At 34.9% G+C, this 24,574-nt stretch overlaps 1 protein-coding gene and 1 long non-coding RNA gene across 3 annotated transcripts in view; one reads left to right on the forward strand and one right to left on the reverse strand.

The window, feature by feature from the left end:
* LOC136845787 (transcription factor HES-4-like) overlaps positions 1 to 24,574 on the forward strand; it is a 213,312-nt gene that overhangs the window by 145,467 nt on the left and 43,271 nt on the right. The window lies entirely within an intron of this gene.
* LOC136845788 (uncharacterized) overlaps positions 15,184 to 24,574 on the reverse strand; it is a 236,683-nt gene continuing 227,292 nt past the window's right edge. For both annotated transcript variants that reach the window (XR_010855258.1, XR_010855257.1), the window contains exons 2-3: positions 16,833 to 17,215; positions 15,184 to 15,963 (exon numbers count right to left, since the gene is read on the reverse strand). This is a non-coding gene — a long non-coding RNA (uncharacterized lncRNA). The remainder of the gene's footprint in view (positions 15,964 to 16,832; positions 17,216 to 24,574) is intronic.

Genomic DNA, 24,574 nt, shown 5'->3' on the forward strand with positions numbered 1-24,574 from the left:
GTAGTTTTTCGTTTCATATTTATGAGTTTTAAACGCTCTAAATAAAGTAGTTTTTTCGTTTCACATTTTTAGTTACAAGCGCTCTAGCTAAAGTAGTTTTTTTGTTTTCATATTTATGGGTTTCAAACGCTCTAGGTAAAGTAGTTTTTTGGTTTTATATTTTTGATTTTCAAACGCTCTAACTAAAATAGTTTTTTGTTCTCAAATTTTTGAGTTTCAAATGCTCTAGCTAACGTAGTTTTTTCGTTTCATATTTATGAGTTTCAAACGCTCTAGACAATGTAGTTTTTTCGTTTCATATTTTTAGTTTCAAACGCTCTGGCTTAAGTAGTTTTTTGTTTTCATATTTATGGGTTTCAAACGCTCTAGCTAAAATAGTTTTTTTGGTTTTATATTTTTGAGTTTCAAACGCTCTATCTAACGTAGTTTTTTCGTTTCATATTTTTAGTTTCAAGCGCTCTAGCTAAAGTAGGTTTTTTTTTCTATATTTATGGGTTTCAAACGCTCTAGCTAACGTAGTTTTTTACTTTCATATTTATGTGTTTCAAACGCTCTAGATAAAGTAGTTTTTTTCGTTTCCTATGTTTAGTTTCAAACGCTCTAGCTAAAGTAGTTTTTTTTATTTATGGGTTTCAAACGCTCTGGCTAAAGTAGTTTTTTGGTTTTATATTTTTGAGTTTCAAACGCTCTAGCTAACGTACTTTTTCCATTTCATATTTATGAGTTTCAAACGCTCTAGATAAAGTAGTTTTTTTGTTTCAAATTTTTAGTTCAAACGCTCTAGCTAAAGTAGTTTTTTGTTTTCATATTTTTGAGTTTCAAATGCTCTAGCTAAATTAGATGTTTGGTTTCACATTTATGAGTTTCAAATGCTCTAGCTAAAGTAGTTTTTTGTATTCATATTTTTGAGTTTCAAACCCTCTAGCTAAAGTAGTTTTTTGTTCTCATATTTTTGAGTTTCAAACACTTTAGCTAATGTAGTTTTTTGTTTCATACTTATGAGTTTCAAACGCTATAGAAAAAGTAGTTTTTTCGCTTCATATTTTGTTTCAAACACTCTAGCTAAAGTAGTTTTTTGTTTTCATATTTATGGGTTTCAAACGCCTTAGCTAAAGTAGTTTTTTGTATTCATATTTTTGAGTTTCAAACGCTCTAGCTAACGTACTTTTTTCGTTTCATATTTATGAGTTTCAAACGCTCTAGATAAAGCAGTTTTTCCGTTTAATATTTTTAGTTTCAAACGCTCTAGCTAAAGTAGTTTTTTGTTTTTATATTTATGGGTTTCAAACGCTCTAGCTAAAGTAGTTTTTTGGTTTTATATTTTTGAGTTTCAAACGCTCTAGCTAAAGTAGTTGTTTGTATTCATATTTTTGAGTTTCAAACGCTCTAGCTAACGTACTTTTTCGCTTCATATTTATGAGTTTCAAGCGCTCTAGATAAAGTAGTTTTTTTCGTTTCCTATTTTTAGTTTCAAAAGCTCTAGCTAAAGTAGTTCTTTTATGTATGGGTTTCAAACGGTCTAGCTAAAGTAGTTTTTTGGTTTTATATTTTTGAGTTTCAAACGCTCTAGCTAAAGTAGTTTTTTGTTTTCATATTTATGGGTTTCAAACGCTCTAGCTAAAGTAGTTTTTTGTTTTAATATTTTTGAGCTTCAAATGTTCTAGGTAAATTAGATGTTTGGTTTCACATTTATGAGTTTCAAATGCTCTAGCTAAAGTAGTTTTTTTCGTTTCATGTTTTTGAGTTTGAAACGCTGTAGCTAGAGTTATTTTTCGGTTTTGTATTTTTGAGTTTCAAACGCTCTAGGTAAAGTAGTTTTTCGTTTCATAGTTTTCGTTTTAGACGCTCTAGGTAAAGTAGTTTTTTCGTTTCATATTTTTTTAGTTTGAAACCCTCTACCTAAAGGAGTTTTTTTTATTTCATATATGTGTCTTGTTCATTTTTTCATCTTCGTAAACAAGTTTCTCGTCACAGAACCATAGGAGTGGCATGACATATTTCCAATTTAGCTAAAAATCACTAAAAACAAAAAACCGAAAAAGGGAATAAAGAAATTGTCTAGACCTCTGAACGGTAACCTATCAGTAGAGACGTAATGAATTTTAGGATAATGGTGGTTATAAATACAATAATTAATAAATAAAATTTTGCTTTTTATATCTCAATTCCAAGTCTTCGAGGAAAGCTGAGTCTGCATCACATAATTTAGCATTAAAAGAGCTGTTTAAACATTATTTATCTGAATGCTCGTCTATCATTCTATCTGTCTATCGATCTGATGTATATATATATACATACATACATATATATATATATATATATATACATATATATATATATATATATATATATATATATATATATATATATATATATATATATAGCTTGTAAAAATATATCAAGATGAATAAACATAAAAATCATCCATTTAGAGGACCTATGTTACACATTTACTTGGCGGGAAAAGGACGTCTTTGTTAAGATTCATCCTACACCGTTTTGCATATAAATTGTAGATAATGAATTAATAATAAATTTAATTCCAAATAAATTAAATAGATCTCTGCAGTACTATTATAAAGGATCTCGCCCAAATTTTGCCTTTGCTTATAGTATTTTTTTGTCTTTCATGTTTGTTTGTTGTTTTATTGTCATCTATTTGGCACAGTATGGGGCTTTGCTAAATGTTTCCCTTAAGTCTTGTAAAGCGTGGAAGGGAGTAAAGAACTTGTGTAGACCTCTGAACTGTAACCTATCCGTAGAGACGTAATGAATTTTAGGATAATGGTGGTTATATATAAAATGATTAATAAATAAAACTGCCTGTTATTTCCAAATTCCAAGTCTTCGAGGATAGGTGAATATGCATCACAATTTAGCGTTAAAAGTGCTGTTTAAACATTATTTATTTAAATGTTCGTCTATCTTTCTATCTGTCATTCTTTATATATATATATATATATATATATATATATATATATATATATATATATATATATATATATATATATATATGTATAAATATATGAAAAATGCATATGAAATAAACATAAATATAAATAACTATAAGTATCTCGGACAATTTGAAGGACCCACGGACCTAATTAAGCTAACCCAAAGGAACCCACTTATATTTTCTTTGCGAGAAAAGGAAGTCGTCATTAAAATCCATCCTTCACCCACTTAAATTTTCTTTGCGAGAAAAGGACGCCATTAAAATTCATCCTGCACAGATTTGAATAAAAAAGTATTTAATGAATTAATAACTAATTAATTCGAAATATAAACCTGATAAATAAAATCTTCTTATTGGCTGCATCTTCTTAGCTTTGATTTGGCCGTTGCTCATATTTACAATTTTAGCTGCTGGCGCCATGAAGAATGCGTTCTAATCCTAAAACATTTAAAAATCACAAGCGATGTTCTTCTATTAGGGATGATAAAATATTTTTGTTTATAATAAATACGATCATTCCTGTAAAGTATTTGACTCGGAACAAAGCAGTGTAATAGAAATAAGTGATCAATTTAAAAATACTTGTGTATATTAAGAATGAACTCGACTTGGTAAAAGTGTTGAAATCTCAATATTGATTTACACAGAATTATGGTTACTGAATTATAACCTTGTGTAATTAAGACTTATAACTGAAACAAGTTTTATTCAGATTAGGTAAATTGAGCAGAAAAGGGAAAGTAATCAAATAAAATATAGTTTTTGAGGGAAACTTCATTATACTTTGGCTACAATGCAATAAGTCGTCTGCATAGCTTAGAATAGAAATAATAAGTGGAAACTTTCAGCAGAAAGAATGTGATAAGCACAGTGAATAAAATGTATTTCATTATTATATTTTCATTTCATCTTAGGAATACGTGCTAAAATATTCTGATAACAAATATAGATCACTTAAAGTCTTATTTCAATATAAAACAGGATTAAAAGACTTGTTTGTTGGAATATTATGGCAGTGACCGTGTGATGTAAGCAGCAACAGGTTTTCTGGCGTTTTTTCATAGATATAAAGGGAGAGATTGGACAGCCTATGATAGCCAAACAATTTGTGATGTGCATTGCCTGGCGGCATTGCTGTGTTGATTCTTATGTAAACAATGACGCAACTCACGCAATTTAGTGTGAAACCCTATACTCTTTAAAACGTGTTCTCTCAGCTGTCCTTCAAGAATGTCAAAAGATATACGCACCATTTACTAAATACAATATGTACTGTATGCAGAAATAAAAATATTTAATTTTGCTGGTATGTTTTTTCTACAGTTAAACCATAAAGTTTTGCAGATATGGTGATGTTACATTACGATCACGCTGCAATGAAAGCCAATTTTCTCAGCAGTCTTTCAAGATTGGTAAATGATCTTCGCAGCATATACCAGGGACAATGTATAATATATGTAGAAATAAAAATATTAATTCTGTCTACTGTAGTTTTTATATACTTGAGCAATAAAGCTGACCAATTTGCCGACGTTATGTGCCTTTCTTTCCACCATAAATTTACAGTTTTACTCTCTAGAGGCAGAATTAATTGTTGCCGTTCTTTATTCATGGGTCAAACTGACAGGCAGTAAAATTTGACAACATTATGCTAAAATAATTGTCATCTCCAGTGCTGTCATCCCATAAAAGCTTCATCCATAGGCATAATAATATTATTAATAGCCTAGGTTTAATAGCCTGATACCTAACAGCCAATATTCAGTGATGTATATGCCAGCTTGCCCCTTCTGGCTACTTCTTATCAGACTAAATCTGTTTCGGTAGCCACATTGTTGCCTCTTAACATATTTTGGACTTCCAAGTCTGTTGCCGAAACTTAAGCTCATGCTGCCAATTGTGCCTTTGTTCACAGCTTTTAACTATACCTACTATTGTCGTGAATTGTGCACTAATCACTTCAAGGAATAACATAAGTTCTGTAGGTTCGGGATATAATATTTTAATACCAGGGGGTACATATACAAAGCTATGTAACATGTCACAGTCACAATGACCTGTAATTCATCATACTTATTTACACTGTACAGTCTAAGTTAGGCTAGCCTGTAAGAAAAACTTAAAGTTTCATAGCTAGCCAAGACTTGAGCTATATTTCATAGAGTGTGGGGAGGGACAGATAGAAAAATCAGCATTCCTGATGGTTAAGCCAAGTTAGGCTACCTTTGCTAAGCTAAGGTTAGGCTATGGTAGGCTGCCCTTGGTTATTTAACGATCAACCCTGGTAGACTAGCTAGTTGGTAATTTTACTTTTAAAACTACAATGTAGTAAGCATTTGAAGTATCCTTTAGGGTAAAAATGATAATTGTAAAATTGAAGAATACTACCTTTAAGTGTTCTGGCAGATCAAGTTCAGTGGGACAGGCATCTTCTGACAGCTGAGTCCTCTGCATACCAGGAGGTTTGAGAACTTACTGATAACATGGTAAATAACACTATAACACTTTATTAACACTTAAAGTTGCAGCAGACCTAGGGCTAAGCCTCATGATACTATGTACCTTGTACTACTAGTAGTACAGAAAAATTGTCAGACTTAACCATGGTTATATGGACTGACAGCAACCATACATGCTAATTTATTAGGCTATACGAATTTAATGTCAAATATGCTTTAATAAAAAGCTTATTTACAATATTCATTATTTCATTAGCTCAAAAAGCAGGCGTGTAATTAACTGCAAGTTGACTGTGATCTAACACATGTTTACTTGTTTGAAGTCGTTTCAACACAGTTATAAAGATTTTCGTGAATGAAAATATGTCCCTTACTTGCGAAATGTGATCCCCTGTTCTTTTGCGATCCTGTTTCTGTATGTAACACAGTTGATGGCGCAGCACTGGGTGCCAGAGGTAGCTCTGTTGCTGCTGGTCTGTGCAGTCGCTACTGCTGCCGTTTCTGGGAATCAACAATCAACACTTAGCAATGGTGCCTTACTTGCACGCGACAGTCCAACCTAAAAAAGTTTTTCGGTTTCCGTCGTCCTATATATTCACTTCTTCCATTTACCTTTCACATTTCTTTATAAATAAATAATTTTCTGTTTTCCGTACCATGGCAATGGCATTAACTATTTCCATTTAAGCTAATAAAAAAAAAGCTAAAATAAAATTTAATACACTTTATACAGATAATCCAGCCACGTGGCAGCACGGGAACTTGCCCTGAGGCTTCCCATAAGTTTCAAAGCGTGAAAGGGAGTAAAGCCCTTTTGTGGACCTCAGGACCGTAACCTACCATAAGAGACGTAAGGAATTTGAGGTTGATGTTGGTTTTGATTCAGGTGGCTTATGCCAGCGAAGGTCATCGCCCAAAGCCATCCAATGAATATGGCAAGATTTGATAGGGAGTAAGAGGCATGGTGTGGATCTCTGGTCTCTATCATCCAGTATAAACATAAAGAATATGAATTATTTAATAAACAACACTTCAAGGGACAAATTGAAGGACCCTCAGAGGAACTCACTAACAATGTTTTTTTTTTTTTTGCGAGAAAAGGACGTCGTTATTGATTCATCCTAAACAATTCTGTATGTAAACCATAAATACTTTCTGAATAAATCTCTGTACTGTTGTTATCAAGGAAGTGTAATAAAATTAATGGAAGGGATTTATTTAAAAAGCCAGCATGACCATTGCGTTGGAAAGCCCATTTCACGATATTCGAGTAGGTTCTTCAAGCAGCATCTGTAAATTACAGGGACACCCTCACGGCTGGAAATCCCTTTCTTCTCACTGGCGGTGTTCATCCTCAGTTTCATATAATTGGTCGTCGTGCTGTTTGCCACCAAAGACGGTGCTTATTATTCTACTACTGACGTCATGAAAGAGTTGTCATATCTTGCTTGCATGCCAGGCTGCCAGCCCTAAAACATAAAAAATCAAACGACGATGTTCTTTAGGGATATCATCATATTTTGTTTCATTTCTTAAAATACCTAATCATAAATACAAGGTATTTGATGCAGAAGGTTGCATATGAGGATAAATCGTTCTATATAGAACTTTGGTTTTTTTTTAAAGATTTGTTGATTTTAAGAAATGAACACAACTGGTAAAAGTTGTATAATATAAATAATTGTGCAATATAAATAACAGCTGAATTATATTTCATTTGATATAGATTACGTAAGCAGAAAAAGGAAATTAATCAGATAAAATACAGTATATTGGTTTTAAAGGATGAATATCAGTGCAGTAACGATGCCAAGGTATCGTCTGCATAGGCAGGAATAAAAATAATATATGGACATTTTACTCGACAAAAAATGTGATAATTACACTTGTTGGAACGTATTTCATTATTTTATTTTCATTCCAGTCTAAGGAAAAGGTTCAAAAGTCTTGTGATAACAGACACAGGTGACGTAAAGCGTTATGCCATTATGAAATAAGATTAAGAGTCTAGATTGTTGGTGTCTTCTGGCAACATAAATTCTTGTAATGGACAAAATATCAAGATAAAGCAATGTAAGTATCTAAGATTACTTGAAGGGCCTTCAAACAACACCAAGAAAACTCACAGGAACTCCGTTATGTTTCTTTTTTTGGCTGGTAAAGGACGTCGACATTAAGATTCATCCTACACCGTTCTGTATCTAAATCGTAAGTAATGAATAATTATTCACTTTAATTCGATACACAATAATTGGTAAATGAATTTGTATATTAGGTTTATGTAAGCCTAATCAAATTAATGCCCTTTGAAGACCTATTTCTGTATAATACAGAACGATCCTCTTGGAAAGCACCCAAGCTTGAGGAAAGTTGTTCTTCGCTTTTATGCGTTTGCTGTTTGGAGGTCTTCTCGAACTGTGAAGTTTTGTATTTTCAAACGCTCTAGCTAGTTGTAGGTGTTTGTTTTTTTTTTTTTTTGGTTCACTGTCTTAATTTCCCTTGTTTGTTGTTAATTCTTTTCCATTTATTTTCTTAATTCATTCTTTAATAAAAAAAATATGAAAATCATTGCTTATTGCAATTTATATAATAAAAACGGTAAAATAAATCTAATTAGGCTATGCATTAAAACTGTCTTTTTTTTAGATCATGTGAATCATATACCAACATAGGCCTTACCAAAAGGCCTCTCTTAGAGTGAAGGCGCGATAGGGAGTAAAGACATGGTGTAGACCTCTGGACTCTTCAGCCAACAGAGGCATAAAGAATCTAGGGTTGGATGTGGTTGGTTTAGATTAGGCTGGCGTATCCCTGCACAGGTACTTTCCCATAAGAGTGGTAGGGTGTCATAAGGAGTAGGCATCCTAATGTGGGCCCTACCCAACGTAAATATGATAATTTAAATAAGAACTTTTGTGGCTTTGACTAAGGTTTGAATTACTTGAGCGACGTATATATATATATATATATATATATATATATATATATATATATATATATATGTGTGTGTGTATGTGTGTGTATATATAGTACATATTTATATATATATATATATATATATATATATATATATATATATATATATATATATATATATATTAGCTATAGAGGTTGTTGTTGTGTTTAAGTACTGTTTTATTGTTCCTCGCTGTAGCTGTTCGTTTTTTTCATTTACTTGTGTTACGTGTTCTCTTAAAAATCCTAAAAAAAACTGGAAACAAGTAAACCAAGCTTAGCATAACATGTCTTCTTGTCTTAAGATTAAAGCTGAATTTTTACCAATACAGGGCCTCATTTGTAAGCATTTCGTAATTGTGACATAAGGCCTGCTGCAGATCTATGTACTATGCCTAGACAACAGACTTTGAAAGAATCGAAGATTGGGTTAGATTAAGCTAGCTTTTGCCAGCACAGTCATTGCCCAAAGTCATCTAATGAGTGTGGTAAGGCGTGACAGGCCTGGTGTAGGGGTTTCTGGGCTCTGACTATCCTCCAGACATACAAAGAATCTGAGACATTTCATAGAGAGATAATTATAATTATTATAGCTAAAATGCAAATGGAAAATTAAATTTTGGATAACTTTGGCATCGGGAATCTTTAGCTAAAACGACTAGTATAAAATGACCATAGAAAAATTATGCACACCTAACGCAAAACGTGGATTTTATGTTTTCATAGCTATTGAGTTCCAACAAGGTATCAAAACCCATTTTTGCATGTTTCTGTGAACATCAACAACATATTTACCAGAACTAAGTAAGGACTCTGTATAGAACTCTTAGTAAAGAGTATCGTCTTGAAATGTCCTCTGCTAAGAGGTTCTCTTCATTCAAAGGTTCCTCAACTCTCGAAGATACATCCTGAAGTTTCAAATCTATATTTGTAAGGTGACCACCTACAAAAAAGTCAAACATGAACAGTTTGGACTTGCTATTCAGCTGAGGGCAACCCGAGTTTTTGAATATGCCCATCCCCAATTTAGTCGTGAGCACCTCCCTGTCCGATGTAAGCGAGGATCCGTCGGCTCCATGACCAAGATAACCAAAGTAGTACAAGACTAGTACGAAATATTAATTATCTCTGATGTCAGTGTGCCTAGTTTCTTCAAGGGTCACTGATGTGTGGATGTCCATGCTGTATCCTGCTCTGAACAGTTTTGCTAAAAGAGTTAGGTTATTTCTTGGTTCACGATTTCCAACGAATGACTGGAAATAGACATAACCTTTGTTGCTGTGACCTCATCACTGATAAGTCTGAATGCACTTCCCTGGAAAACGAAGCAGAAATGATTAACAGAGATAAAACATGTTAATTGATTTGTAATCCTGATAAAGATGATTGCTGAAAGCATTTCCACATGATTACCCACTCCATATTTCATAGAAAATAACAACAATTGAACATAAATTTAGATCTAAATCACTTATTGTGCTCATGTCGTCAAAGAAGTGTTGACCATGCAAAGCAGCTAAAACACTTAATAAACTCCCAGCGTAGCCTCAAAATCTACTCCAAGCTTAAAGCAAGACTTACTTCACTGTTTCCTTTTCACCAATAAGAACTACTTCGAATACAAGAGCAAACAGCAGAAACGATAACAAAAATCATAATAAACTTTCTGAAAATTGTCTCTAAAATTATTCGTTTTTTAGTTAACCTTCCCACCCCCAAAATTCATCAGTCTGGGGCACCCTGGTGTACCAAGAGTCCTTGGGTGGGAGGGGCCACAGAAAACGAGTAATTTAAGATGGTTTCGAAGGTCATATTTGTTAGGATTGGTCGAAACTCTATTAACTTCAATTTACAATGCTCTAGGTTAGGTTAGGTAGGGGTCAGGGGTTGTGGAGGATGGAGGCCACCTGGCCAGGTAAGGACACAGTGCCCTAGTTAAATTAGGTTAGGTACGGTTAGGTTAGAGCACAACCCTATACACTTTCATTTCAAGTGCCTTCGGTTAGGTTAGGAGGCCCCCGCCCCCGCTCCCCCCGCCAGATAAGGACCCAGATCCCTGGTTTAGGTCACAACCCTATTCATTTTGATTTACAGTGTCCTAAATTAGGTTAGTGGGGGTCTAGAGGGGCGAAGCACCTAAGCCAGGTAAGGACCAAGCGCCCTAGGTTAGGGTAGGTTAAAAACATCCTTGTAGTTCCCACTGTACTTTCTTGTGATTACAGGATACAAAGAGGGGAGCCAGTATCTCAAAACTACTCATTTACTAACAAAATGAACGTTAGAAACGTTCAAAGCACACTTTAAAACACAGGAACACCATATTTCCAACGATAAAAATTTGCCGTTAGTTGATAAGTCTGGTTAGAGTTTTGAACGTGAAATATATATTTTCTTAGGGATTTTATGTGCTTTGAACGAATCTAACCTTCAAATGGTCGTAAATTACGCGTTTTTAATGGTTCCTCCTACCCTAGGGCTCCCAGTCCCCACCAAGTAGGGAGGCGGTCAACTAAAAATAACGAATATTATCCGACAGTTCTGAAGGTCAGAATCGTTCAAAACACATAAAAAAACCACAGGAAGAAAAAAATTTCACCTCCAAAGGAAGACGGGTGTAATAGTAACAATTTACAAGATATACATTCAAGTATGTCTCCAAAAGTGTTTCATCGGGATCACTAATAATTTATTTTTTATTAACAGCGAAGAACAATAGCACTGGACAACCTTATGACCTTTTCTATACAAGATTAAATTGTTTATCAAATGGTAAAAGTCTTAATACCTATGTGATTGTTTGAGGCTGCAATAATATAACAATTTAGTATGAAAATGCGATTTGAACGGTATTATTTATAATACTATAAAACATTAAAATATACTAGTTAGTATGTGAGGAAGTTTGAAAGATTTTCGAAATGCCAACAACAAAGGAACTCCCTTTAGTTATGTATTCATCTCATCAATGAACGTAATTAATGACTTATTATTAACTTGAATTCTGTATTTCAAAATGACCATCGATACAATAGCTGTGAATGAGTCCCTGTTGGTTTTGAGCAAACCTCAACCACTTTAATGAATTACCTCTTATAATTAGAGAATAGAAAACTTGAGAAAGAAACGACCCCACAGGTAGAGTGTTTAAAAGATCTTTTGGGCCGTTCTGGTAAGTTCTTCAAAAGAGCATTCCTAAAAACACTCTCATGGCAGGAAATCCCAATCCTCTCACTGGCTATTTAGTCTTTATCCGTGCCTGGTTATTGTCCGCGTTTGCCACCAAACACTACGCTTACTATTATAGCTGCTGACATCATAAAACTGTTGTGTTGCATTGTAACTGAAAAAAAATAAGTCACTTGATGGTCTTGTTTCGGAGTAAAATCATTATATTTTATCTCAATTTTTATACATAAAGTATTTGACTCAGAAGGAATAAAAAATTATAAATGAAACCACCTGACATTTCATGAAAACTCAGTGCTGTTATGGCTGGACATCACTGAGTAAAAGTGGAGAAACATGCACATAAATATTCACTGAAATATCTTTACTAAAATATAAATTTATATAAGACTTAAAATTGAATTATTCATAAAATTGAATAGAAAATTTGTGCAGAAAAAAAGTCTATTAGTCACATAGCATCTGTTTTCATCTTATAGTTTTGATCCTCACTTTATCATTAACTACATCAATCATGTGATTTTAAGAAATGTCTGTGGACATTGGTAGCCTACTAGTGCATAGTAAGAGAGGCTGGCCCCGTGATAGACAGGTGATATGATTAAAAGTGAAGTCTATACCCCGTAGACTATTGTAGTTCCTTTGGAAAAATGTTTGGATACGCATTGTGTATTATTATTATTATTATATTATTATTATTATTATTATTATTATTATTATTATTATTATTATTATTATTATTATTATTATTATTATTATTCGGCAGCCTTGATTTCATATATTTTTCATAATTACTGCAGTGGCTTACGTAACTTGACACCTATACAAGTAGCCTTGACCTAATTCTTAAGAATCCAGGCATGTGTTATGATGACAAAATTACAAAATTTCGGTATCCAGTAACTTTTTTCGCTATAGGTCGTATGAAGAAAGCATTTGTAATTTGAAACATGTAGTACTGAAGTTTTAAAATGATCTGAAAATACTCAAGATAAAGTGATAAGAAAAATGTCAATTTTATCATTCCTGAAATTAATGACGATTCAAGGAAAACGCCAATTTCAGGCCTTCTCTAATGGAGGCAACAATAAATGGTGATGAGAAAAATCTAAAAGACGAGATTCCAGGATATCCCTAATAATGAAACGCCGATAAAAAATTCCATATTTAACCACAAAAATGTGGTTAAATACGGAATTTACCTTTCTTTGATATTTACCCTATTTATATTGCAAAAAAAAAAAAAAAAAAATCAAACTTATTGTTCGGGCACCCAAGATGCTAAATTGTGCATTTTTTTTTTTGTTAAAGAATTATAGAACTATTTAAATTTTTACTTGGGACCAAGAATGTCTTTATTTACCAACTCAACAGTTGCACACTTTTGTTACTAACATTCTCTTAACAGACATGCCGAAATATTCAGTGTACTGTACACATTTTAAACCCATTGCACAACACCCACTGAGGCTGTTCGCAAATTTTAAATAAACAAAGGTAGTTTCTTTTATGGTTTTAAATGCCTTCTTTCTGCTTGATTGGGACATAAATTACGTGAAAAAAAGAAAATATAATTTTCCAGAGGAAAACTTTGTTATATCACCAGCTATAAGACAAGAAATGTGAAAATTCACTTTGGACTCATTGTGTGACCACTGGTCATTTGTGCTATCAACATTATTGGAAGAGTGATCTATATATGATGCTTAGGTTTGTTACGAGAAGTAACGACAATCACATACAAAATTCATTAGATTTCTCCATAATCGTCTTCTTTTTCTTCTCATTATTATGATTATCAAAAGGAGAACCATCAAAGATTCTAAAGTATAACGTCTGGTTTCCTAGGCTGACTAAATTGATAACAAAAGTCATCCACATAACCGTCTCACATCTTATTTCTCATAACTTTTCCACTGAAATGGGCACATCAAAGATGAAGACTAATAAGCTTTCAAATTTCTCTTAAATTATTTTAAATCTAATTTTATTGTTATAGTTATTTGTTATTTTAATCCATACAACATTCGTTATTTTGTTGTTATTATGAAAAAGATTATGATAACTGATATAATAACAATTAATAAAAATAATGCTTGCCATTTCCCATGGCTTCCATTGTGGTATATCATGCGATATCGATATTTGTTGTTATAGCTCGAACAACTGAACTCCAGCTTTCTTCATCTGAAATTCAAAGACAAGGTACTAGAAGGACTCGTTTAATGAACAACATTGGAAGTGTTACAGTGAGATCGGCCTGCAATTTCGCATCAGACATGTACGGAAAAAAAAATTACAGCACAGGTGAAAATGGCGATTACCTGTAAAAGAGTGACACGCAAGCCTTATTTTTTATCATGGCTTTAATCGGCATTTGAGGCCCTTATCAGGACTGCATCAGTATTTCAAGTGATCCCCGAGGACTTGCTCGTCACCTGTCTGCTAAGTTGCAAGTTGATTGGTTCTCCAAAGTGGGAAAATCTTATGACGAAAAAAAAATTAGTTTTCAGTATAAAATACTACAATTAGAAGCGATATGCCAGCCTACAGCAAAAAAAAAAAAAAAAAAAAAAATTTTCGTGTAGAGGCGAAGTTTGGTCTGTATGACAACTTCTACAAGACTGCACTTAAATCTATCGGAGCTTTGAAATAATTTCTGTAAAAGATTAAATAAGCAAAAATAAACCATTAATTCAACTGAACATTAGCCAAAATATTATTATTATTATTATTATTATTACCTTTTTGCCTTACGATCTTGATTTTCTGAACCTATAATTCCCATCTCGGCACTTCCAGAATGCCTTGGTGCCCATATAATCCAGTTTCTAGATAAGGTTTCCTACGCTCATTTGCTACGTTCACAAGACGTTTTGAAAAGTATATAATACTCACTACATAATGGGGGCTTAGCTGTTATAACTTTGTTACCCAACGTCTTACCAGCGTTCCTATCAGCGTATAGGTTTTTTCTTTGTTGTTGTTGTACATAATCTCGCGATCTATGATTTTAATTTTACGTCTTTTACGAAAATGGTAAATTTTTGGAAATAGGAACATTTAAATTCATATCAAAAGAGAGCGAAGTACAAACTTGACATAACAAATTTACAACAGGAAATGTCAGAATGTGTAAAGTCGAGTCTAGTCAAGTCAAGACGAGTCATATGACTCGAGCCATTTTGAATCAGCGCCGTTCCCACTGACTGAGTCAGAAGTCAGAATCAAGCTCAACAGGGAATAGGATGGACGCAAACGCTCTTGCTGAAATATCGGTGTTGCTGTGGCTGAGGCGGCGAAGGAGTAAGCGTAGGCGTCAAAGATTATGGATTCATGAACTTAATGCTAAAAGGCCAGAGTTTGGAAGCTTTGGGCATCTATTCCCAGACTTGATAAACAATCCAGAGAAATTTTATGACTTCTTCAGAATGACAACTGAACAATTTAAAATGTTAGCGGAGTTCACTGCACCCTACATAAGAAAGCAAAACACCAATTACCGACGTGCACTTTCAGTTGAAGAAAGAATGGCCATTTTCCAAAGGTAAGAAGTGGATCACTGAAAATACAGTCTGTAAGTAGGTAGATCTAGTGTTTCATGCAGTGCTAAATCAAACAAAAATATACACAGACATCCTTTATCACTGGTTGTGAATACAGTAAAAAAAATAGACAGCCTCTACTTCTGACGGCTGTGAATACAGTACCAGATAAATAAACTTATATTTCTGGATGTGAAGACGGTAAAACATAGACATTCTTTATTTTTGGTTGTCTCACAGGTAAGTGTGCTCAGAATTATTAGCGCTAGCAGATGGTGATGGTGGAGTTCTGTGTTGCTCAAACCAGTAACCGTAGTGGGTGTTGGTGCGAAAGGCTTTGTGTATTTCCATTTTGATGTCAAGACTGCCAGCTGGCGACAATTGTTTCACCAGGGGAAGAAGACTCAACAGGAACTGACGATCTGGATCATTTCCATCTTTACATGCTGCTTGTTCACGAAGCTTCTGCAACTTCCCCAGGAGTAAAGTCGCAGCGAGGTCTTTCGTCAGCGTGAGGTTTCTTTGGTGTAGAGTAGGTAGGTTGAAAGCAGGTCTGCTCCTCCCTTCACGGACGTCTACATTGTTTGTTATTTCTTGAAAACATGCATTATCAAGTGCGTCCGGGACAGCAGAGGATGATTCATCAGGTGTAACATCTACAAACCTTGGTCCTCATCAGGCAGCGTTGGTACATTAGATGAACAGCTCGTGGCGTTACGTAGGGAATGAGGAATTCCATAGCATCATAAATTACCCACTTCTTTGTTGTGCTGTGGGCTGATCAAGATGGCTTGATACTAGTCCTCCTCCTTTCTCATAAAATTGCTCCGTAGGTGATGCCATTTTTCCTTGCATTCAGTTTCTGCGAAAAAAAATAATGATAGAATGCTATTTGTATACGATTTCCTCTGGCTCCCATTCGTCCCTGTATGACATCTCTCTCTCTCTCTCTCTCTCTCACACACACACACACACACACCAGTAAATACAAGTCGTTAATGCTAGTTATATAACATTTATTCCAGACATGTTGCTACCAGAGAATCCTTTGCTTCCCTTGGGTTCCAGTTTCGCACTGGGAAGTGCGTAAGATCATCAAAGAAACACTGCAACCACAGTATATGGCAGTACCTGATGATCACTGCTGGAAAGAGAAATAGCAAGGACGTTTTCTGAGAAATGCAATGTTCCTAACGGTAAACACTGTCGGCTGAAATGCCCATTTGCTGCAGGCTCACTTTTCCATAATTATAAAGGGTATCACTCTTTTGTACTTCTGGCTTTTGCTGATGCCAAGTGTTGTTTTACAATGATTGATGTAGGTGCATATCGGCGAAATAGTAATAGTTCAATATTCTGTGACTCAAATATGGGTAGGCCATTACTCTCTGGACATCTAGGTGTTCCACAGCCTAGTAACATACCTAACACTGAAATCACAGCACCATTCTGCCTCATAGGAGATGAGGCTTTTCCTTTAAAGTCCAATATAATGAGACCCTACCCTTGAAATGTCCTAGATTACTCCAGGAAAGTGTTCAACTACAGAATGAGCAGAGCTAGAAGGGCAGTAGCATGTGCTTTCGGCATGTTAGCTCAGAAATTCGGTGTACTTAAAACAACAATGGAGACAAGCATTGAGGTATCGGAAGCAATAGTTAAAAGTATATGTGTTGCCAAATGCAACCATTTCTTCTTTTGAATAATGAAGTGAATAAAAACTTAACTCACCTGTGCATTTAATCTCTGCAGCAATATCCCTCCATACAGCAGCTATGGCATCCCTATTCCGGTGCATGGGATTACACGGATCACATATAGCACTTCGCTCTTGCACTAAACTTATCAGGACCTCAGGATTCATAGTGCTCACCTCTCAGTGGACTCGCCATGACTGATGAAAAAATGGCTTCCCCGAGTCACTGACTCTGAATCGCCTTGACTCGCCTCGACTCGGCATAACTCGACTCGCTTGGTGTAAACTCTCCCATCTGAATTAATGACTCGTCTTGACTTGACTTGACTCGACTCGCTTGGTGTGAACGCAGCCTTAGGCACAAAGACAGCTCATGATCGTCATGCGTATTTGGTATTATATTACCAGGACCATTTCACTGAAAAAAAAATCTTTACTAGAGCTTCTCAGCAGGTAAACAGCCAATTAAAGAATTGCTTTATGACTGCTAGCTCTCAGAGGTAATTTATAGCTTTTAATGTCATAGACTAAAAGGAAGAGATTAGCCTGTAATAAAAGAGAAGAACGTGAAACAGAGAATACTATGAAATTACGTATGAAATCTGTAATTTCAATTACCACCGGGAACTTGGTGAAGCATGTAAAAGAAAATTCGATAAATTTTCCACTTATTCCAAAGTTCTACATTTAACGAAAAAATAAATGTAGAACCCTGGGTGTGGATTGTAAAGAAATATCTATACTTTTTTGTGTATTTTTCTCATCTGCATTCAAGAATACAGAATAAGTCTTTTGTTTACTTTGGTGATGGTTTGAACTGGAGGCAATGGTTTAATAATAATGATATAATTTACGAATTTGTTTGTTTACTGTTGAGCCTGGATAGCTCTTGAAACTGCCTGTTTGGCAGTTAATATGCATCGATTCTGCCTTGGAGTTTTTACTGTTCAGGAGTCCAGCCCAGTCCACTTCAGAGTTCAGATTCCAGTCCAGAGCGGAGTTTCATCAAATCCATCTAGATTTTCTGGAGATTCTTCATATTTTGGAAAGCTTTAGCAGACATGGAGCAGTAAATTCCGCCAAGGCCGAGTGAAGAGATTTCGAGGGCGGAGGAAGGCGACCCATGAAACATTGGCTTTATCATCTTGCCTTCACTGTATAGCATTTTGAAGACCAGCATCTTACGGAACGTCCTTTATGTATGGTGAAGTGAATTTCGGTGGAGAGGAAGTGGTGCATTACACTGCGAGATACCCCTCAGGGTGATTTCCTCTCAGGGCAGAGAAACGGCACTCAACAGTTCTTGTCATTTTAACTTATTAAATTCAATGGTTATCTGTGTCTTTGGATTTACATCCTCACCGTGATTTGCTATTTTTTCTCCATAAACCATGCCAGAATTAAACAACATCAGAAAGTATCAGATTGTCTCAAAGAACTCACGTGCAAGATAAGCATAGTTGGCGTTATAATCTTAAAAGATGCTTTTAAAATTTTAGAAATGCTGTATTATGGCACACAGTTATAATAGATTCCATTCCATCATTTACTATTTAAGTTATTAGGGAATATTTTTCCAAGGCGACTACTATCAGTATACTACTAATATAATTATCAACGATAATGAGAATATTAATAATAATAACAATGACAAAAACAGGTATAAAAAAAAGAAGATATTCAACCAAGAAAACCACAGCAACAATTAATTTCCCAAAGCAATATTTGCAAATAGCTGGAAGCAAGTGATCAGATGGTTATTGAATTAAATAAGAGCAAAAAACTGATCGGCAAACAACTGGATTATGAAGAAATAAGAAAGGAAAATAGCTAAACTTATATAATCTCTTCTTTAACTATGTTATATATCAACAGGGGCACTCGACCGTCCGTGCCCTAACAATTAAAGTTACCCAGAAATATCTGAGCGATCTATGAAGTTCATCCTCTATTAAGCAATTACTATAATAAGCATTTACCCTGCCTAGATGCACGATTACTGTAATTTGCCGAGATATTTTATATATCTTATGTTGAGACGAAATATTTATGTCACTTCTTACGCTTCTAAGGTTCTGTAACATTTCACTAACACTGTCATCACAATTCCTGGAATTTCATGAGCTTTATTTGATACTGTTCATTATAATTTCAAAATCTAGGCGTTCTACCCTTTCCATTATTCGTCTCTTTGACAATACAATAAAAAAGACTATTCAAGGTGTCGGGCCGCTTAAAAACGATAACCATGGACAATATTAAAAAACCCGTTCCAATAATGATTCTTATGAAATTGAGCAGATGCCTTCCAAGGCAGCAAAAAAAAAAAATCAAGTGGAAGCCATTCTTCCTTGAAATAAAAAAGTGTTCCACAAATAATACAAAAGCTTGACATTCTTCTCCCAGCTAATAGCAGCAGCATTACCGCTGGCCTTAATTCGAAACTGGGAGGTTCTAATAAAGTAAACCAATGGCCAGGTAAGAAATGTGAGGGTTGTATACATATCAGTCTGCAGCTGCGCATGATATGCGGATATGAAAGTAAATAAATTAATTTATTTACATTCATATCCGCAGCGTGACCACTGATACAAGCAATCATTATTATTCTAATTCCTTACTAATAACATTCATATCCTTCACAGAATTTTGGATAAGTTTCTGCAGTTTATGAGAGATAACTTTGCCTTATGAAAATCATTATAAGACAATGATAAAGGAACAAATGTTCCAGAACAGCTTGTCGTCAGAGATTCCTGAAGCACAACAGCAAAACTTCCGAACAAATTCGGAAGCAGTCATGCAAAGTCAGCATTACATTACTTTATTTTTTATATATCTTCATATGCAACGACATATATTTCTGTAGATTTTCTTTGAGCAACTCTCCGAAGGAATGTAAGTATGAAGTTACAATTATTATATTGCAATATAAGAGTGGCATAGCTTGTTTTTAACAGCATTTTTACTACGATTTAGGTATAATTTGTCTCACGTAACTTACACGAATTTATTCACCATATTAATAATGTTAAACCTCATTTCCAACATTGCTGATGAATTTTTGCGTATGTAATTAAGCGCCAATAATTATCAGAACTCGTTTTTTCTTGCGATGACCAACAGCCAAACCTTTAATAACTTCGGATGAACATTTGATTATGAGAATCATAAGATAGGAAGTATATTTCTAATCTGTCTGGACCGATAATGAAGAAAAGGCATTGGTTATCTGGTTCTAATTACTACAACATATTGAAATATGATTATAAGAAAACTATTTTAACAGTTTTGAAAAACTAAAAAATCTGGAGAAAACACTAATAAATTTGGCCTATGAATAATGACTAGGAAAACAAAACACTTAATTAAAGCAATAATATGCTAATTATCTACCTTGCAAAAAAAGGTGGAATACTACAGAAAAAAATGATTATTTGAACTTTTTTGCAAATTTTGTTTTTTTTTTAATTACTGAATAGGATAATTTACATTCTGCAGTGGTTACAATTAGCATAGTAAACAGCTTTCACACAATTATTGTTATAGTAAAGTCAAATTTCATGTGGAAATATAATTTCACAACGGTAACTGGATTCAAATCATTCAGTCACACTACCATTTTAATTTTACTTTTGTTCTTTTCTCTCTCTCTCTCTCTCTCTCGTACAGGAAAGACATGAAGAGACACTCATCGTATTCAAAGATAAATCTTCACAACCGCTGATTCACATCAAACAATTCTCTCTCTCTCTCTCTCTCTCTCTCTCTCTCTCTCTCTCTCTCTCTCTCTCTCTCTCTCACACATCCTTATCTTTTCTTGAAATATATTTTTGCAATGTTTTATTTCATTCCTATAAAAGCAAATTTTCATAATTGTCCTTTGTAGTTGTGAATGTACTCGTTATTATTATTATTATTATTATTATTATTATTATTATTATTATTATTATTGAAAACAATTCAGATTATACAGTCTTCTCAGTTTATCCTATTAAATGCTCATCGGCAAGTAAATGATATATAAATCTCCAAAGGACATGGATAGATAAGCCGCTGTCGTTGTTGATTTATCAGTTCTTACGATTCCATGAGCACACAGATGTCCATCTACGAAAAGTTAATAAAATACAAAGGGGCACAGGTGTATGGGAAAATGTTCTGTAAACAAAAGCGACAGCGGCCTCCGTACTTTTCCTATCGCAACCTAATTCTGTGATGAAGTTCTGCTCTTTCTACTCTTTTAGACAGCTACACCTCACTGTCCTTTTGTAAAATATTAGGGCAATCTTGTATCATGTGGTACTACGGCGTCAGTAACTTGAGGGCTGATTTTTATGCAGTTCTTGAGGGATGAGCTGCTTGAAAGAGAGAGAGAGAAAAAGTTTGGGCGAGTGTGGTATGTCTTATTTCGCATAGAAGTTACCCATATAAAACGAATGAATATTAATAGCACGATATCCAACCAAGGAACAAAGGATGGGTAATCTATGTAATATTGCGTAAATCAGTTTTTGAAAGGTTCTGTAGGTTACTCCATTTCCGCACGGGAGTCGTTTTATCAAAGAAGCCCGTAAAATCCGCATTTTTCCTCTTATTTACCCAAAGAAAGCTAAACCGAGGAAGCAACAAACAAACAAAAACGCCAAAGACGTTTCTAATTCTCCAGCAATAAACAGTTAGGCATTCAGGGTCGACCACACTAGTGAATGATCCTAATTGCGTGGAATTATCCCAGCTACGACTCCCTCACCAAAATATCATATCAAATCACATGCCATTCACAATTAGAGTTGATGATACCCTACTGCGGTACACACAAGGCAACATATCAAGTTGATATACAATACAGATGGGGCGCCCTCCCATTTGGGCATTAAGAAAAGAGGCGCGCGGTGAGACTCTTCGACCGTACAGTACACTCGACACTATTCAGCATTGGAAGGAAATTTTCGTTACTGCAAACATATTTTGTAAAGGCATTACAGGGTCTTTCCAACACAAATCGCTACGAAGCTATGAAATGACTATTTACAAATAAACTTAACATTTATTTAATTATAATTTTTGTTATAGAACAAGCGAAGAGAGAATACAGATACAATCATGCCAAAAGAACAGAACAGAAAATTAATAAGAGGCAGATCAACAATCTAAATCATAACGCTACAGGTAGATTGCTGCATACTTTTCCCGCGCAGGTAATTACAAGGAATGCATTACTGTTAGGGTTAATGAAACTCTACCCTTTGGTATAATTATCTACTCTTTAGCTCCTAGTTCTAAACTGTAGCTTCAGCACTTAAAGTATTTTGAACTTCTGTTACTCGTTCATTTTTCAGATCTATTATTGGTAATTGAGAAAACAATCTTCAACAAAGTAGGACTCATTCAGTGTTTTCTTATCTAACTCGAAATTTAAAACAAAAAACAAAATCGGACATTAAATAAGGCTTTCATGTAACATATCGATAAAAAGTCATTGAATAGTCTCCGCTCTCAAAAAATGTATTGTCTCTAATAAAATTTTTTTTTATTTCAACGTAACTATAGAGTTGAATCTAATCTATTCATCGCATAAAGGAGGTAACCAGTGCGTTCTTAATCCCTCTAGCGACGGTATCCTAAGTATTCTCTCTTACTTTTTGTCTATTCGATATACAACTAGAGGAAATGTTTTGAATTTTTACATTGGAGATTTCTCGTTCGCTAGCCTTGAAATACGATGAGAATTTGCCCTAGGATGTTCCAGAATGTGGGGTTGCTCCTCTCCCTTTCTCTCTTTTGCTCTGTTTCTCCATTTTTTGTTTACATTTAAAAGCCTCTCTCTCTCTCTCTCTCTCACACACACACACACACACACACACACACACACACACACACACAAATCAGCCGGAAATCAAGAAATTGTTACAAAAAGGGAACTCCCTCTCTTAGGTATTGCCATCACATTAAGAAAAGCTCAAGGCTTATTCTCCGCAGGCAACAGACACGAAAGACGATGCCGCCATCCATTTGAACCAAATATCTTCAGTGAGTAATACATTGAAGAAAGAAAAACTTGAATATTCAAGGAGGATCCGGGCACTTTACGCTCATAATTACTATTTAAAAAAATACACTATTTAAAACATTACTCAAAGTTGGTTAGAATCCTGCCACGGAAAGTGAGAGTGTCTTCGTTCATTTCTAGCTCGGATTTAGCTTGTAGTGTTAAGTGTATCCAAAAATGCGATTAAGTCCGGGAGGTAAGACTCAATGTGGCTATTAAAATACATAATACGTATAACATGAATATTATAACGACGTCTGAACCCCTCCCATCATAAGATTAGAAAGACAGTTACCATCTCTATTTGTTGAGTTCGCAATGCCATTAATCCCTTCGTGAAGGTGATTATGTCTTTGATGTGGCGCAAAGCCATGCCTTAAGTCATTTGCAGACTCACACCACGAAGAGTGGCGAAAATGCTATTTTCTTCTTCCGGCATCCCACAGCAGTGAAAGAGTGACTGCCGTTTGCCTCAGATGAGGCTCATCTGCCATTTAAAGGACACTTTCCAAGGGCTCCACAGCCCTTCAGTAGGCAGCTCTCTTCCTTGGTGTACATTCTATACATATTCCATACCACTGGCCTTTATGGCAGTGAGGTATGGACGTTGAATGAAGAAATGTTGAAGCTGCTGAGAAGAATTACTGTTTCAGTGACATATGAGCCGTAAGAAGAAATTAAATTCGTAAGATAGGTTAAAATATGTTGGTAAGCAGAGTGGATAATCTGGAAATGTCAGTAGGGAGGGGGAGAGGAAAATCTAGATAGTTTTGGATAGATGCGGTGACAGAGTTATTAGAAAGTAAGGGCTTTCATACCCAGGAAGTGCAAAAGCGCGTGTGAGTTAGAGGTGCATGGGTGGTGAAGTGTATATTAGGGAGGATCGACAATGCGTTGATTATCTACCTGAGTGGGTGCATGAAGCGGCTAATTCTATGGAATTTTTCTGCAAAATGAAATCATCTATGGCCTAGCTGTAGAAATACGAAAATACATACGTGCACGCGCGTGAGCGTGTGTGTGAGTTTAATGTCCATGTACAAACGTTTCAAAACACCATCGGTATAGAGCTACAGGATTTACCCCAGCAACCAAATCAATTTTTTGCCTTCTACCAAACCGTATTTAATCTTGGCTGGTCAGGGCATAAGCTGCGCCCTGAATACTAATGAAGGTAATAACCAGCAGGGTGTTGCCATCTATTGGTATAAATTGAGATCATAATGGCTGAGAAATGGCATGAGAATCCGGTTCTATATTAGCGTTCGTGGTTTATAAAGGCTACCTGAGAAGCACCTGAATAGTATGTTAACGCCCCCACCCTCACCCCTTCTACAATGCGACCTGTCGTACAAGTAGCCAGCCATTGGGTTTCAATAAACACTTTTTCGCGTGCAAAATTCGTGCTATTGTATAAAAAAGAAAGGCTTAGTGAGAGCGAAAAGCTGCTCGAAAAATTCAGGCTCTATTTAATAAGATGCTATGTGCAATCACATAATTTTGAGTGCAGCTGTGTGTAACGATGCTCGTCTACGGACAATAAACTTAGTTAAGACTTGTCGTGTGAATCACAGGCCTCTACATATGTATACAGAATGGAGGTACCTTGATCAGACATTTGGGACGGTTCGTAACTTCAGAAAATACAGACGCATATACACACAAGCTATTTTACTCATACAAGTAGTCACTACCAACTTAATATATATATATATATATATATAT

This window comes from Macrobrachium rosenbergii, chromosome 14 (genome assembly GCF_040412425.1).
Source record: "Macrobrachium rosenbergii isolate ZJJX-2024 chromosome 14, ASM4041242v1, whole genome shotgun sequence".
Classification (NCBI taxonomy): Eukaryota; Metazoa; Arthropoda; class Malacostraca; order Decapoda; family Palaemonidae; genus Macrobrachium; species Macrobrachium rosenbergii.